Source organism: Marmota flaviventris, chromosome X, assembly GCF_047511675.1.
Source record: "Marmota flaviventris isolate mMarFla1 chromosome X, mMarFla1.hap1, whole genome shotgun sequence".
Taxonomy (NCBI): domain Eukaryota; kingdom Metazoa; phylum Chordata; class Mammalia; order Rodentia; family Sciuridae; genus Marmota; species Marmota flaviventris.
The window spans coordinates 118,140,061-118,156,705 of NC_092518.1; the positions used below are offsets into that span (position 1 = coordinate 118,140,061).

The window sequence follows — 16,645 nt, forward strand, 5'->3', positions numbered from 1 at the left end:
GATAAGGATAAAAACCTGTCTCCAAATTGTGAAGAACATTGTGAGTATGTCCTATAAAATAAGTGTAGGAGCTTGTGTGAAATAAATTATCTTAGTATAAAAACACAAAATTGTACTTTATTTTATTTCTGTTAGTGGTAATATCCTTTTGGTTTTTGTTTACTTACTAAGTCAATATGTTATTAAAGATTTGGTTGTGTTGTTGATCTTGATTGTTTTGGAATTATTAAAAATGGGGCATCTTGGGCTGGGGTGTGGCTCAATGGTAGAGTGCTTGCATAGCATGTGTGAGGCACTGGGTTTAATCCTCAGCACCACATAAAAATGAATAAAAAAAGGTATTTTGTCTATCTACAACTAAAAAAAATTTAAGTGGGGCATCTTTCACCTCAGTCATTTATTTTGAATACATTATTTAGCTAAGTGAGAACCATTTTGTCCGTTCTTTTGCTAAAGGAATTGTGACCATCTCAGGTGTATTTATTATTGCATTTTATATTAACATTGAAAATGTCATTTTAATGGTGCATGCGCCAGTGTTTCTGACTCCCATAGTAGATCAAATAAGGTAAATGAATAAAAGTGGGGTAAATGAGAAGTCTGAACCGCCTGTTACCATCACAAGTGTACCTAATTAAGAAGATCTTTGGGGTTCACCGATTCTTTGATTTCTTAGGTGGGAGAGAATATTCTGAAGGACCTGATTAAGGAATGGTTGCCATGGCAATCACATTTAAAGAATCTAGAGGAGACAATAAATCTGTGGGGATCATCCATTTTGATTGATTCAACTGGTCTTTAAAGTTCACTCAAATAGCTGTTGTTTTGATTTTATTTTTCCATATAATTCACCAAATTGATTGGAGATTGGGGATCATTTAAGCTTGGATGGTTACTACAAGTAGCTACAGACTTATGCTGGAATAATATAAATGATTTCTCTAATTTCACTTATTAGTTTTGTCAGGGTGGGATAAGATTAACATGATTTATTTTAAAGCATGACTGACCCTAAATTGTTTGGGTTTTATTTTGGATTACTTTGCTGTCATCACATTTTGCCCAGTGTGTTTGGCTGCTTTTCTGTTTTTATTCTTTGACTTGTTCGGTATTAACAACACAATTTGTATTATGTCTGGTCAGAACCAAAGTTGTATACTACAAATTAAGAAGTATGCACAAATATACCTACCATGAGTGTCTTCAACGTCACAACCCTAACTAATATTAATATAGACAGTAAAATGATACAGAGACACAAATGCATTCAGATCTCACTGTAGGTTTTTGTCCTTTGGACTGGTTCTTGATGGAAAACCACAAACTGGAATGGAAGGCTGCCCTAGCAGGGGTCTAAGTTGGACCTCAGTTTGAGAGCCTTGCCTCCTCAGCCTTTGGGTCTTTCCCTCTTCTGCCCTCTGGAGGGTGTCAGGGAACAGGAGATGCAAGGAACTCCTTTGAAAGGGATAGCCAGAGTCCTGGTCTGGTTATTAGAAGACAGCTTCCCTGCCCCTTCTCCACTTGTAATCCCCAACTTCAAACCAGAACTTGTAGAGTTGGGGAGCGGACAGTGAAAGCAAGGAAGGCATCAGCATGGCTGAGATGTTAGGAAGGAAGTTGTGCTGGTTCTTTAAGCAGAGAACCAGATTCCTTCAAGTAGAACCCAGTACAAATTGTATCCACCCCCAGGAAAAATCAATTCCACAAGAATAAGTTGAAATACAATACTAAGGCTAGAATGTGAGGGATTCAGTTTTGTTTTGTAGTTTAAGTTGGGTGCCAAGTGTTTGTGGAAGCACATGAAATTATTATCTGATAACATTTTGATACTTTGCCTGCTATACTAGTAGTAATAATTATATATCGAATACTCAGTGAGTATCAATAATTATATATCTAATATTCAGTGAGAACCTGTTTTGTGGCAGGCACTGCCAAGGGCATAGAATGTGCTTACCTCTTTACCACTGTGAGGTAGGTTGCCATTATGATGCTCATAGAGGTTTGGCAGGTCGTACGAGTTGGGACCAGTGTATGAACCCAAGCAGTGTGACTCTGGCACCCAGGCTGTGAACAGCTGTGCCATGCTGCATTCCTGTCGCAGCTGCATACAAGGGTGTGGCATCTTCTAGAAACAGTAAGTTCCATATAAGTGGGGTATGAGTGATGGGACAGGAGACTGAACAGGGCTTTTGTTTGTACATTCCATGCTGAGTACTGGGAGGTAGAAAAGGAAGATTGTCCCTGCCACCAAAACACTTAAAAGTCATGTAGTAGAAATGAGTTATAGCATGAAACAAATAATGTCTATTTATATGATAGAATATGGAAATATTATCTCTAAGTATAGGTGGGAGGAAGACTAGAAGATGTTTCTTTGAGTTCAGGCACTTTTAAACATTCTCTTCATGAACATATTTGAATGTTAGCTAATCACCATCAGCACAAATTTGTCTTCCACTGGGCTCTTCACCTGGCAACAAGAACCCTGTCCCTATAGTTAATAGTTTTGTACATTGTGAGTTCAGAAGAGTAATTCTTAATTATGACAGTTATCATTAGAATATCTTAAACAGAGGAACCCTTTAGCCTATTGAATGGAACCAACTCTTTATTGTACAGTTTATTAAATTATTTAAATCTATAACTACTGCACTACTGCCTTTTTGATATTCAGCCTGGGTATGGTTGGTGTGAGGTGGTGGGGATTTCAAGCCTGGTTTAAAAATCCTTGGTTTATATTTGCCCTATTCCCATGGATACTTCTTGAGAGCCTCCTGTGTGCCAGGTACTGTTCTGGGCGTGGGTTCAGAACAGTGAAAAAACAGATGGGTCCTGCTCTCAGGGAGGTGATCACTAGGCAGTGTAAGACATAAAGTGGTGATGTGTATGGGCTTATGGGCAGCGTGTCATGGTGGACTGTATTTGTGTCAGGGATGGGAACAACAGAAGGCACACCTGTTTCCTAGTGCTATAGAGCCATCCACACTGAGATGAGCCTGCCTGCTAGCCTGCATCCTAATCCTGTTGTTGATTGGAGATAACTTCAGTGGTCACACAGCACCTCTTCTCCATGGCAACACCTCTAAATATTCCTCTGGTGACTTGCGTTCTACATTCTAGCTGGATCAGAGCCCTCCTGTGGCAAAATATTCTAAAGATGTTAAAAGAGAAAAAAGGCTCAACTAATAAATCTATTCTAAACGACTGAGTCATTTGTTTTGATTACCCGGGTGATTGCCAAATGTTAATTTAAAACTGAAATAGGCCATGAGCTCACTCCCCTAACAATGCTGAGTGTTTGAGCTAATACAGCTTGATAATGAGGGAGCCAGATCCACTGCCAGTGCTAATGTTATATGATAAACAGACATTTGGAGAAATATGCAGAACATCTTGGCAGTTTTCCGTTAACTCTAAGGGTTGTAAATACTAAGTAGAATGTGTTATCATGAGCCATTTCAAAGGAAGTTGACTTTATTTTTTTTAGAATTTCTGACTTTTATTCTAAAAAGGTAACTTTGTCTCTTGATTCTCATTTTTTCCCTAACTTAGGCAAGTGGAAGCTGTTCCCAACGGTATCCAAGCCCTTGCCGAATACATCTTGTTCTCCACACGTCCAGTGTGAGGTAAGTTTTACTAATTGCCACAGGTTCTTATGCTGATCTCCAATCTTGCAATTTGTGGTGTTAGGGGCAGCATTGTACGAAGAGCTTTATTTGTACATGAGGTTTAAGAGGTTTATTTTAATTGGCCCAACCAATATCACTGCTTACCCTAAATATTAGCTCTCTGGGGAAATGCCTTTTCAAGGGAAAATCTCATTTGCTTTGAACTTGGGGGCATGAAAAATGAGTGTGATAGGCACAACAGAATTGTTAGAAGGTTAGTTAAAAAATAAAGACCTGCTTATGTGCAGCATGAACAGTAGGGAGCAGGAAAGCTTCATGGAGCAAATACCAGGATGGAAGGGAGCAGACTCCTGCTGGAGACCAGTGCTGGCTGTATCAACCATCAGGAATATTTCTGTCCAGGGTGGAAAGAGACAAGTTGTAGGACTTCCACTGAAAAATCTCATGATAGAAACACCAAAGAGTACTTCTGGTGGGTCACATTAACCTGCACCAGCAAATTAAAAAAAAATTGCCCTGAAGTTCAGAGCAGCCCTGCTGCATTGGTGTGAGCAGCCTGATGGCCCAGAACTTTTATTTACTATACATTGGCTAGGTATCCTCTGTCCTCTTCATTTAGCCACAGTGGCTTAGTTACATTCTGTGATGATCCAGAAAAAGGGAAATCTTAAAGATGACTCACTCAAGCACAATGCAGGAATAGTTGCTCATTTTTTTGTGCCCCAGGCATTTAGAAGAGGGGATGTAGCATTTGCCTATATTATACCATTCAGGATTTGCAGTTTCATCCATTAAAAGGTTGCTGTATTTTTGCCTTTTCCACTCCCCCTTCCCCATGCAGCTATCAGACATTCAGTGTTATATTAGATATTTGTTAGATTGCCTTTGTTATGTCTGCTGGCGGAATCTATCTCAGTTTGTAAAATATGGATTGAATATCACTTATTTGAAAAGCTTTAGACCAGAGTGTTTCAGATTTCAGATTTTGGAGTATTTGAGGTACCTTAGGGATGGGACCAAATTCTAAACATAAAATTAATTAATGTTTTGGGGCTGGGGTTGTGGTTCAGCAGTAGAGCACACACCTAGCACATGTGAGGCGCTGGGTTTGATCCTCAGCACCACATAAAAATAAATACATAAAACAAAACTATTGTGTCCATCTACAATTAAAAAATATTTTAAAAAATAATTAATGTTTTGGATACACCATATTCACATGGCCTGAAGGTAATTTTCAAAATATTTTTACTACACTGATTGACCCACATAACATGAGGTTAGGTATAGAATTTTGTCCTTGTGGTATCATATCATGTTTATGCTCAAAAAGGTTTTGATTTTAGAAGATTTCAGATTTTTAAGATTTTCAGATTAGAGATACTCAACCTGTATATCTATTCAGATACACCAGTATGTTAAACATGAAAAGTGAAAAACAGGGCAAATTTTGAGGTATGTTTAATTTGAATTTTACCCATTTTATTTTTTCAATTCTGGTTGTAGTGGGAAGTCCTTCCAAGGGTCTGGGGCTTTAAAGTGGCTAATAGTAAAAATCAAGGTGGACTTTTCATCCTTGCCTCTGAACTCTGCCATATCCTTCATAAATGACTATTTACCCAGCACAGTGTTTCCAAATTAAAAAAAAAAAAAAAAAAAAAAAAAAAAAACACCATAGAAACCTATCTTCCCCCAAAATCTTAGTGTTAACCCCAGTAAAGAAAACCAAACTAGAAATGGTTTGGCTCAAGCAGGAGTCTGTGACTTTGCCACCCTTCCCCTGAGGAATCCCACAGTGTTCTAAAGAGCACAGATTTTAAAAAAAAATATTTATTTTTTAGTTATAGGTGGACACAATGTCTTTATTTTATATTTATGTGGTGCTGAGGATCGAACCCAGTGCCTCATGCATGCTAGGCGAACACGCTACCTCTAAGCCACAATCCCAGCCCCACAGAGATTTAACTCTATTACTTCACAGCTCTAATTTTTTTTATTTTCCCACAGAAATAGAAACTAGTTTCCTTAAGTAAAACATCCTCCCGTTAACTTAGTTGAAAGTGCCAGCTAGTGGAATCTGGCAATTCACCTTCATTGTTTGCCCTCAGGAATTCCACGGCAATCTGCAACTTTGACAATCTTCATCAGTAGAAAACTTTGATATAGGTGTACAAGGCTGTGTTCTTAAGATGGAACACTTTAATTGAAGTTTTTCAACATGTGTTTAAAGTGGTTTTCTAATACCAACAATACGTCAACGACATCTTCACTCTGACCAAAATTCGGTATCTTTTGGGTTTTCTTTTAGAGCAATGAGTTTCCCAGATGAGTCACTTAAATGGATTATTTTAAATTCTGTTTCCTGGTGACAGAAATACATAAAAGTAATGCAGTTGCTTCTTGTGTTCATTGTTCCTTTTATGCATTCATTCATTCAGCCCTACTATGTGCCAGGCCAGAAATGTAGTGGTATTCAAAACAAAAAAGAATAATATATTTTGGTTCTGATATTTCCTCCAGTGTAGGATATCCTTACATTATTTTCCCTTTAGCAGATGAGGAAACTGAAAATTGCTTTTGAATTTTTTTCTTTATTGCATTGCCCAATATTCCCTTTCTCTACTTGGCTCTTTGAGCCTTTGATTTATGCCATCTCAATTATTATAAACATGTGCAAAATAATAAAGTATGTGATGATGATTGGGGATGCAGCTGTGCCTCGGATCCGTATGCCCCAAGTGAACATAAATGTAAACTGTGCCTTTCACACTCTATTTTTTAAAAGTTTGTTTGGAATAATTGAACAGTTTGGGAATGTGAACTTTGCAGTTTCCACAGGAAGATATATTTTTAAAATAATTGAGTGTCCCATTTTAAGCTTAACAGCATTTATCTTAGATAAACTTTATATTTCAGAAACTTGAAATTATTCCATTTGGCTGCCTTTTAGTTTATGGAAGTATTTGGAACACAGACTTGAACACATATATGAGCTGGGCTAAATATGAGTACTCTGTATTTGTACTCTAGTAATGACAATATTGTTAATTAATTAGACACGTATTTCACATCTAGGAAATATTTGTATCACTGACATATGGTCATTTTTCATTACTGATTTTGGCAGTTTTTAATTTTCACAAAACACAAAATTTTAAAAGACAGTAGTCATAGTGATTTTATGTGTGCCATTTATATTGATGTGACCTGTCTTCCTGGAGCACTGGTAGTAAGCATGCAAATCGGCACAGATGGGTTACACAGGCTTAAACAATTTGGAAATTATCAGTCTAGAGCCAAGGTCTCAAACTGGTGGGCTGGATCTGGCACACTGAGGTGTTCTTTTAAAATTTCAACTGAATTGCCAGAATTTAAAAATTGAGAGATTTCATATTTTTAAAAATTCAGATTTTTCAGCTTCTTCTCAGTATCAGAAGATCTGGCAGTATTGAGCCTGCCTTCCTGTTTGGCTGCATCAGGCTGGAGCCAAGTTGCTACTGTTTTAATTTTTGCACAGACTCTGGGGTTTGCCATAATCTCCAGCATTCTTTGAAGTCTCCATAACTTTAAGGTCAAGGGTCAGGTGCCATTAAGGGAATGTTTTACTCATGCAAGCATGTGAATTTTCAACTCCAGGTATAGATGAAATTGAGGTTGCAAAGAAAAGGTCATCCTTTTTCTCAGAAGATGGGCTTGTTGATTTTCAGGTGTACAATGTTGAGTGATGTTCATTATAAGGGGGATGCTTTATAAGATTTGAAAGCAAGCATTTCAAGGGAGGTATACTTTTGATTAAGAGAGGGAACATCAGCAGATTCAGGTGTTTTAGTTCATTCTGGAAGATTCCTGTGGACTCCCTCAGTACTTTTCTAATTCTAATGTAAAGAATCTGATGCAGGAGGTCTGGAGTAGGACTTGAGATTCTGCAGTTCCACAGAATGTTAGATTTACACTGCTACTAGTCTAAGGGTCTGCGTCTACTTGGGTAGTTTGGGGACTTTAACCCTTTAACAATCCAAAGAAAAAATAGGCAGTGACTTTTTCCTTTGACCTGAGAAAGAGAAAGTAATCTTATCAATATTATTTTGGGTTCACTTCTACTTGTAGCAAGTTAGGTGAAAAAATCAATTATTTTGAATATAATATAGCATATGTGGAAGATAAATCAAAATTTTGTTTGAATATTTTGTTCTAAATTATGTGCTCCTAGTAAAGAAGCCAGTTACATCAAAGTTCAAGAATGGTGAAGTAGAGATTAGAGCTTTTAATTTTATTATTTTTTAGAAATTTTTTAATATTTATTTTTTAGTTGTAGTTGGACATATTACCTTTATTTTATTTATTTATTTTTACATGGTATTGAGGATTGAACCAAGGGCCTCACACGTGCTAGGCAAGCACTCTACCACTGAGTCACAATCCCAGCCCCTTTAATTTTATTATATAAGGCAATATACTTATGGGGCTCTTAGCTTGTAAAAAAGTTCACAGAAAATAGAATTATTATCAACTCTCTGGATATATAATAATGTCATAAGCTATATGATAACAGAAAAAGGCAGCAAGGAATAAATCAACACATTAAAATAAATACAACTCTATCATAAAAAAGTATAATTAAAATGAAAAGTAAGCCATGAAAAATTTACTGTACATAGGAAAAGATAATTAAGTTCTATATTATGCAGAACTCCTTCTGATAGTAAGAAAGGCATACAGGGGCCTGATGTGAGGTAGATGCTCCATACCAGTTGGCTGAATGTATTCTCTAGGAGGTAGATGGGTAAAAAATATTCATATTACATCACAAAAATAAATGCCTGGAAAAAGGTTTAGCCTTACTAGGTGTAAAGACAAGTAAACTCAAATATCAATAAGGTACACTTTTCACCAATTGAATCAACAAAAACAAAAAGAAAACAATGTTAATATGATTATTTGAGACAGACACACATATAATTATTGCTCGTAGCTTTATAGGTTGGCACAAAGCCTTTTGAAGCATTATTTGGCAGTATATGGCAAAAGTCACAGATTGGTACTTTTTAATCCAGTGATCCTATTTTGGGGGATATATTCTATGAAACAAATTTTCCCAAGCAAAGAAGAAAAAATGCTGTATGTTATAGGTATTAATCACAATGTTATTTGTAAGAATAAAAATTAGAACAAATTTAAATGTCTGATAGAGAAATGGTTCATTTATTCAACAAGTATTTTGATTAATTGTGACACATCTATGCAGTGGAATTCCATGAATTTGTTAAAAGTTATAATTTAAAGAATTTGTGCAATAGAACCTTAGTAAAAAAAAATAAAGGATGCAAAATGGTGTATATGCTGTGATTATAACTTTGCAAAGTGATATGTACATATGGACAAGAACTAGAAGGCACATGAATAAAAATGTAAGTATCACTTTGAGGTTTTATTTATGTTGAATATATATTTTACTATAAGTTTGTGTTCACTTAAAGGTTGAGAATCTTCTACTATGACTACTTAACTCCATTTTGCAAGTAGGACGTTCCTGCTTATCACACAGTAGGTGCCTAGTAAATACCTGATGAGGATTCCTGCTTAGAGCCTAAACATGGAGTTTCAATGATTCAGTTTCTTGTTTATTTTGTTCCTTCATCCCAAGACCCCATTTTTTCTTTCTTCTATGTTTTTGTGATTGGTAGAAAGGCATCTTGCTGTTCCACATGACAAGGTACAAATGTTTGCTTCAGAACATTTAACTGATGTGTAGCAATGCCAGGGAATGAGTTCATATGTAAAGGTTCAGTGTATAATCAAGGAGAATTTTTCTAAATTTTTTTTTAGTTATCGATGGACCTTTATTCATTTATTTATTTTTATATGATGCTGAGAATCAAACCCAGTGCCTCACACATGCTAGGCAAGTACTCTGCCACTGAGCCACAACCCCAGTCCCATGAAGGAGAATCTTAATGAATCTATAATTTGAGGGCAAGACCCTTCTTATCTTCTGATTTCCTTCATATAAGGCATAGAAATTCACTTTCAAGTTGCAAGCCTTCTCACAGTGCCCCCTCCCTTTCAGCTATTCTCCCTGTTTCAGATATACTCGTTTCCCTGCTCTAAGTATACTTTTCTTTTTTAATTAGGTCAGTTACTTCATGTCTGTTTTTCTTTTTTGACATGGTTTCCTCTGGCTTTGGCACCACATATTTTCCCCATATGTCATTGCCTCTGGAGCTTCATGTTGCAATTATTTTTCAAGGGGAACAGAAAGCACATTGCTAAGGGAGGGGGGTTAGTTCTTGACTCTCTTTCTTGCCCTTTGCTTGAATGAGCATTCGTATTTCTTTTGGGCCTAGTTCTGTTTGATTTTGTATTCTTCAGAGTCGGTTATGTTTGGACTGAGAGATACTTAAGTAAAAATAATGGTAAGTCAGAGAGATGCCTGGCAAAGGTGCAGCACATTTGTTAAGGTTACTGGTTTATTTATCTCCCCTGTCTCTATGGTGACTAAATGTGGGCCTGGGATTTAATGGACTTAATTTTGACCTCTTGTAACATCTCCTAACTTTGCCCAGCCTCTGATTTAAAAGGAATTCATTTTCACTTAAGGAGAGAAACTGCCTCATTTATAAAAGGGGTCCCAACTAAGAGTCATGAAAAATAGAGTCTCCAGAGACTTTGATTCTTACACAGTCTTTGATCAGATTACACATTGTACTTGTAAAGAAAAGCTAAGAAAACACACACACACATACACACACACAGAGATGTACATACATAGGCGCACGCACTACACACACACACAGCATCACTGATATCCCAAGGAAATAATTTTCTTTTCAGAGAAATAAAGTTTTGTTTCTTAATGTGAATGAACTATGAGAACTTTCTATAAGAGAACTTTTGTAAGGATAGTAACTCAATGGGAACATTGATTAGATATTACATTTGTGTTTATTTTGGAATAATATATTATTCCATAATGGATAATATACTTTATCCATTATGGAATAATATATTTGCATTTGTATCAGTGTTCAGACTATATGTCAGAGTTTAAATGTATTAAACTGTGCCATGGAAGTTCAAAATAAAGGTTGAATTTGATCAGGATTCTCATGCAAGAAATCTGACTTGGACACTGAAATTCAAATCTAGCATTTCATCTATACGCACTTGATGTTAAATGGAGAACACATATCTGGTTTCTAACATAGCTAGAGTCACACTGTCTTGGACCTCAGTTAGTTTGTGTGATGACAGAGTACTTTTTATTCTCGCCCATATGGTTTGTCTGAGACTTAAAAAGATTCCAGTTTTAGGGAACTTAAATCATTTATTCAAAATCAAGTCAGAATTCTTTAAGGCTAGTGCATATTGTCACTTTACTCATGGATAATTTGCAAGACCTTTCACTTTCTTAGGAACACACTCACATACACAAACTTTTCTTAAGACCAAAACCAAGGAATCAGAAAATGATTAATAAGGATTGCACAAAGGCTATGGCAAGGGAAATGACTTGTGTCCTGTCCTTACTCCCCAGTTGTAAAATATTAAGAACTGTCATCAAGTTCAGTTCAGGTACAATAGGAACTTGTGAATACTTAATCATAAAAGCACAGTGGATGTGGAATCTTGTCCATCGTCACCTCTTCTATTAATAGGACAAAGACTTGAGAAGCCAACAACAGATGCTCACTTGTAAGAGAGAGCTACACTTGTGAGATGAATGTTGGATGCTTCTTAATTTCTGCTTTGAAACTTTGACTCACATGTTTTATAACGGTGAACTTAGAAAATTTATTAGGTTAAGGTCATAGGTAAATCATATAAATTTTGTCATGGCTGGTATAGTTATAGCTTAGGTGAAAGCATTTTACAGAAATCACTGTTAAGGCCTATAGCCCTTAATAATGCTTGAGGATGAATAGCACTTTTGTCTTCATCATAAATCTTATCATTATTATTATCCTATCAGTTTTATATCACATTGGAAGCCATTGTGGAGAACTGTGCAAATAATTGTTATAATTTGTGAATTTTGTTATTTCTTTCATTGTTAATACTTGAATTATGTGTAAATAGTACTAGGGATCAAATCAATGTAAATAGAATTGGATGAAATACATAAAAATGTTTTTAGAGTAACCTCACTGTCTGTCTGCCAGAGAGACTTCCCACTTTGTAGAGCATTTCTTACTGAGGATGTCGAATTATTAGTTTCTTTAACAGTTCTTCTCACCTGAGGAGAAAAGCAATGATCCATAGGTAGTTTGGTAAAAAATTTGTGCTGTTTGTTGAGTCTGTGGACATCTCTTAAACCATGGGATGTATGCATGTGATGATATGACCATTTCTTTAAATATACACTCTTTAAAGCTGTGAATTTGTAATGTGCTAATTAAGGTATTCCACTTGTTTTTTTTTCCCAGAACCAGTACAGCCTTTTCTGTGGATGATGGTAAGGGTTTGTGTACATAGTTGTCAGGGTACATAGTTTTTTTTTTTTTTTTTTGGTGCCTCAAGTGATTCATCCACTTGGTAATTGGAGAGGGAGAGTTCTACCACTTGCATTGGACTCATGCGATAGGATTAAACTGAGTGACAGTATAACGTGTGTCAATATTTTTAGCCCATATTCCCAGTTCTGCCGTCTGTACTGTCAGGCCCCAAAACTTCACACAGGATCTTTATCTGACTCTTTTGGCCCTCTCCTGAATGTTTCCCATTTTTTCTACTTGTACAATCTAAAATATAAAAAATAAAGGATTTGGTTGAGGTTACTATCTTAAATGGTACCCTGCTTTTCCAGGAAATGGGAAGATCCTGGGGAGCAAGAATCCTCATATTTCCTCTTAGGTCTTCCATATCATTTATTAGTGCCAGAGGCTTAGTAGGCATTGGCTAGAGATACAATAAATTGAATGAAAAGAATTGAATATATTGCAAACCATAGCATTATCCGGAATTGTACAGGATAATGCAGAATCTTTATTTGACTCTCTGTTCCTTTAATAGCCATATTCCTGACATCATTGGAGAACCTCCCCAAATGTAGTCTTTCCTACCTCATTATAGTGTGGCATCACTTTTTCTCAACATTTTATTATGAAGTGTTTCAAGCATAAAAAGTTAAAATTGTGCAGTGAACACTCATATTCCTATATAATCTAAAATTAAACATTTTCTATATTTGCTTTATTACATATCCATTGATCCATTAGTCTTTCTGGGTTTTTTTTAAATTTTTTTGAGAGAGACAGAGAGAATTTTTTAATATTTATTTTTTAGTTTTCGGTGGACACAACATCTTTATTTTATTTTTATGTGGTGCTGAGGATCAAACCCAGTGCCCTGCGCATGCCAGGTGAACACGTTACCACTTGAGTCACATCCCCAGCCCCCTTTCTGATTTTTTTAGATTCATTTCATGGTAAGCTGCAGGCATATATCCACTTCACCTCTAACAATTTGGCATGAATATCTTTGTGTGGCCTTGATTTTGATGTTCTTAGAGCTATTATCAGATTTGCTGAAATCCTGACATTTATTTTGGTGGTGGCCAAGAAGAAGTGTTAACTTGAATGTGAAATATACTCCATTTTCAGACTGTGGGAAGTTTCCATTTGTTTCTAACTACAGGCAAGTATACAAACATACATACTGCTGCCCCTTTCTCCCCCACATTGCTGATTGCATTATTTATACTGTTGAAACTTGGAAGGTTAACCTAGGAAATGCAATTGAAGGTCTTATTTATATGATGAAACCAAAGAATTGGGGTTGAGGATAGTAGTGCAATGTTACTGTAAGGATGGGAATAGACTTAGATACTATGGGCAGGGGGATGGACAGGTTGAGAATCAAGAAGTTACCAGCTTGATAGTGCTTTAGTCTGTGAAGTCTAGAGAGGGTTTAGTATCTGTTTAATGTTACTCAGAAGTCATAGATCTAATAAGCACTAAGAGTACAAAAATAGTGCTTCTAGTCTACTGGTTTTTGTATTATATTTTATGGAATGTAAAATTCATAGCTGTGTTTCAGAGGTTTTACCAAGTTTGAATTTGATTTTAAAAGCGCACTGAACTATTTAAAAAGTAATAAAAATGACAGACACACTCATCTGTGTTGTACAGTCAATTTTAACATCCTGGAGAATATTTACTGATTGACTTTAAAATAAGTAAAGGTTATTAATGTCAGCCTAAAATAAAACTTTGAATAGCACTTTTCTGTCATCCATCAAAGTCAGGATAATATTTCTGTTGGGGGAATAAAGACAAAAGGTCTACAGTGGGCCATTACACTAAAGCCATGGGTGTTAAGACATTGGCCTGTGAAGGCTGAAGTTACATTTGGGTTTCCAGTTACCATGAGCACTTATCCATCTGTTATATTTAGATTTTTTTTTCTAGTACCTTTAGGAATCTGGAAACAGATGAGTATATCCTTTAAACTTGAAACGACCATAAAAGGGGAAAGATGATTAAGAAGCTGGAGGCTGGCTATGGTATCATTCCTCAGATGAGGTTGTGGAAATGGATTAGGGAATTTAGGAAAGCAAACTGCTCAAGACAGGTCTGAAAACTTATGTATGTAATATTTCAGTTCATTGTGGGATTTTTTTGAGGACTTCTTGATTATCCCTGAGAAACCTTCAAATGGGCTTGATAGATTCATTGCATTAGAGGCAGTTGTACTCACCTTGGTTCCTTCACTACAGATTGTACTATGTTCATTTTTTATGTGGTTTATGCTGGGGGTTGAACTCAGGGGTACTTTACCACTAAGATACATCCCAAGTCCTTTTTTAAATTTTTTATTTTTTTTTGCTTTGAGACAGGGTTTTACTAAGTTGCTAAGGGTGGCCTCAAACTTGTCATCCTCCTGCCTCAGCCTCCTGAGTTGCTGGAATTATCAGTGTCTTCCACCACACCCAGCTCAGATTGTATCATGTTCTGTGTGTGGGGTCATAAATGCCTTTTAGAAGTAAATACCTGCTTGTGTGTAGCTGCAGTTGATTTTTTAAGGTTTTATTTATATATTAATTCCTCCTAACATTTTATTATGAAGATTTTCAAAGCTGAAATGTTTTTTCAGTGATCAACTGTATATTCATCATCTATAGTTTGCCATTAACAACATTTTACTCTACTTGTTTTACCACATATCCATCCACCCACCAGTCCATCTTATTTTGGGATGCATTGCAAAGTGAATGTAGAAGAAATCTTCACCACTGTTAACTTTCATGTATTTTATATACTTCAAGTCTAGCTTTTTGAATATTACACTAATGTGCCTAAATTGGCATAGATGCTGTGAAAGAAGATATAAAATAAATGTCCCAGTTTTACTAGGAAAAAAATTTAGGAGCCTTATTTTAAAAGTAACAGGTTTTCTGGAATTCTGGCATGGAGTTGGAAAAAATACTGTCTTATTTTTAAATCTGAACTTTTTTTGTGACTCGGACATTGTTGACCCCTAATTAAGTTGGAGTGTGCTTGTAAATTTCATTTTCATCAGAGGTAGACGCCAAATAGCTTCCAGTTCTTAATAGAGAGGTAAGATTATCTTTAAAAGAGTTATAAACATTGTGTTGGTCCCGCCCACAGATGCTATTGCATTTGGAAAGCAGAGGAACAGTTAACCGAGGGATAAATTGGTCTATGCTGGATCTAGTCCCAAACCCTGGTGTCAAGGTGTTAAGTGCAAATTATTAAAACAATTTGAACAGAGAGAGAATGGGGATGGAGCTAAAAGGTTCCAGTGTAAGACTTTTGCCCTTATTTATGTGGAAAACACTCCCTATGTTCTTGCAAATATGAGTTGTTGTTCCCTTTATTCTCAGTCCCCAGAATTGTGTCCAAACAGTCTCCCTTTGGCCCAGGGGGTTGGCTGGGTGTATTTCCTTCTGGAAGTCTTCATTAGCACTCTTGAGTTAGCTGGCAGGAGATCCCTTAAAAGCATTTCCAAGCAGTTTTTCATATTCCCTATAGGGGATAATGCTCTTCTTTCCACTTCAGTTCCAGTTGCTGTTGCTTGGGTAGAAACAGACTTTTATGTTCCCAGTCTCTAGATGGCCCATGAAAACTTAGTGTATAAAAACAAAAAGAACAGAAAATCTTGGACAGGCATTAGGAGGGGGAAATTTGGCAATTACATATATTTTAAATGTGTCAGTAGAGCATGAATTTTTAGAAAGTTATATATAGGAGTTATAAAAAACTTACCAACCCTTCAGACAAGCACATGAGCCTTTAAAACCCATAAAAACTCCTTGGCATGATAGAATAGCATGCACTTTGGTCTGGGAAGAGACTTGGGTTGCAGATATTTTGATTTGTCTACCACTGACTTACTCTTTGATCTTAGAATGTGACTGACTTGTCCTGTGAATATTTCATAATCACCCATAATAAAACTGATTTACTGTATATAGGGTAAGAATTCAGTTTAAAACCATATGTAGTTTTTGTTAATAGCTCATTTATGAATTATTTTATTGGGATTTAGATATGATATTAAGCTTTCAAATCAGATTTAATTTTATTTGGAAATGTTATTTTATATAGGAATGCTATATAAATGTTATTTTATATGTAAATGTTATTTTATATAGTTCATGTGTACAGTACCACCCTTGATTTTATATTTCCACAGATTAGTTGAGAAGATTGATTTTCTTAACTGCTAAGCATATGTTTAAAATATAAATAAAAATTGATTACACTTATGGCTTAAGTAGGAAGGTGGAAAGTTTTCTAGATTTATGCTTAGGACAGGTGACAGTACTTGAGATTCTATTCTTAGTTTGTCCTTGCCCCCTTCTCTTCAGGCAAGACACTTAATCTTTTAATGTCTCAGTTATCCACCTATAACACCTGTAATTTTATTTCATGAAAACAGTTTCTAGTTTACATTTTAGCATTTGAGGACTTGGTATGAAAAGTGGCACAGAAGTTCAAATTACTTATGTAGAAAGTATTTATTTGTATGCTGAATGATAATCTTGACAAATT

At 35.9% G+C, this 16,645-nt stretch overlaps 1 protein-coding gene across 2 annotated transcripts in view; it reads left to right on the forward strand.

The window, feature by feature from the left end:
* Fhl1 (four and a half LIM domains 1) overlaps positions 1-16,645 on the forward strand; it is a 58,286-nt gene that overhangs the window by 16,020 nt on the left and 25,621 nt on the right. For both annotated transcript variants that reach the window (XM_071606192.1, XM_071606193.1), the window contains exon 2: positions 3,556-3,629. The gene's annotated coding sequence lies outside the window, so the exon portion shown is untranslated. The remainder of the gene's footprint in view (positions 1-3,555; positions 3,630-16,645) is intronic.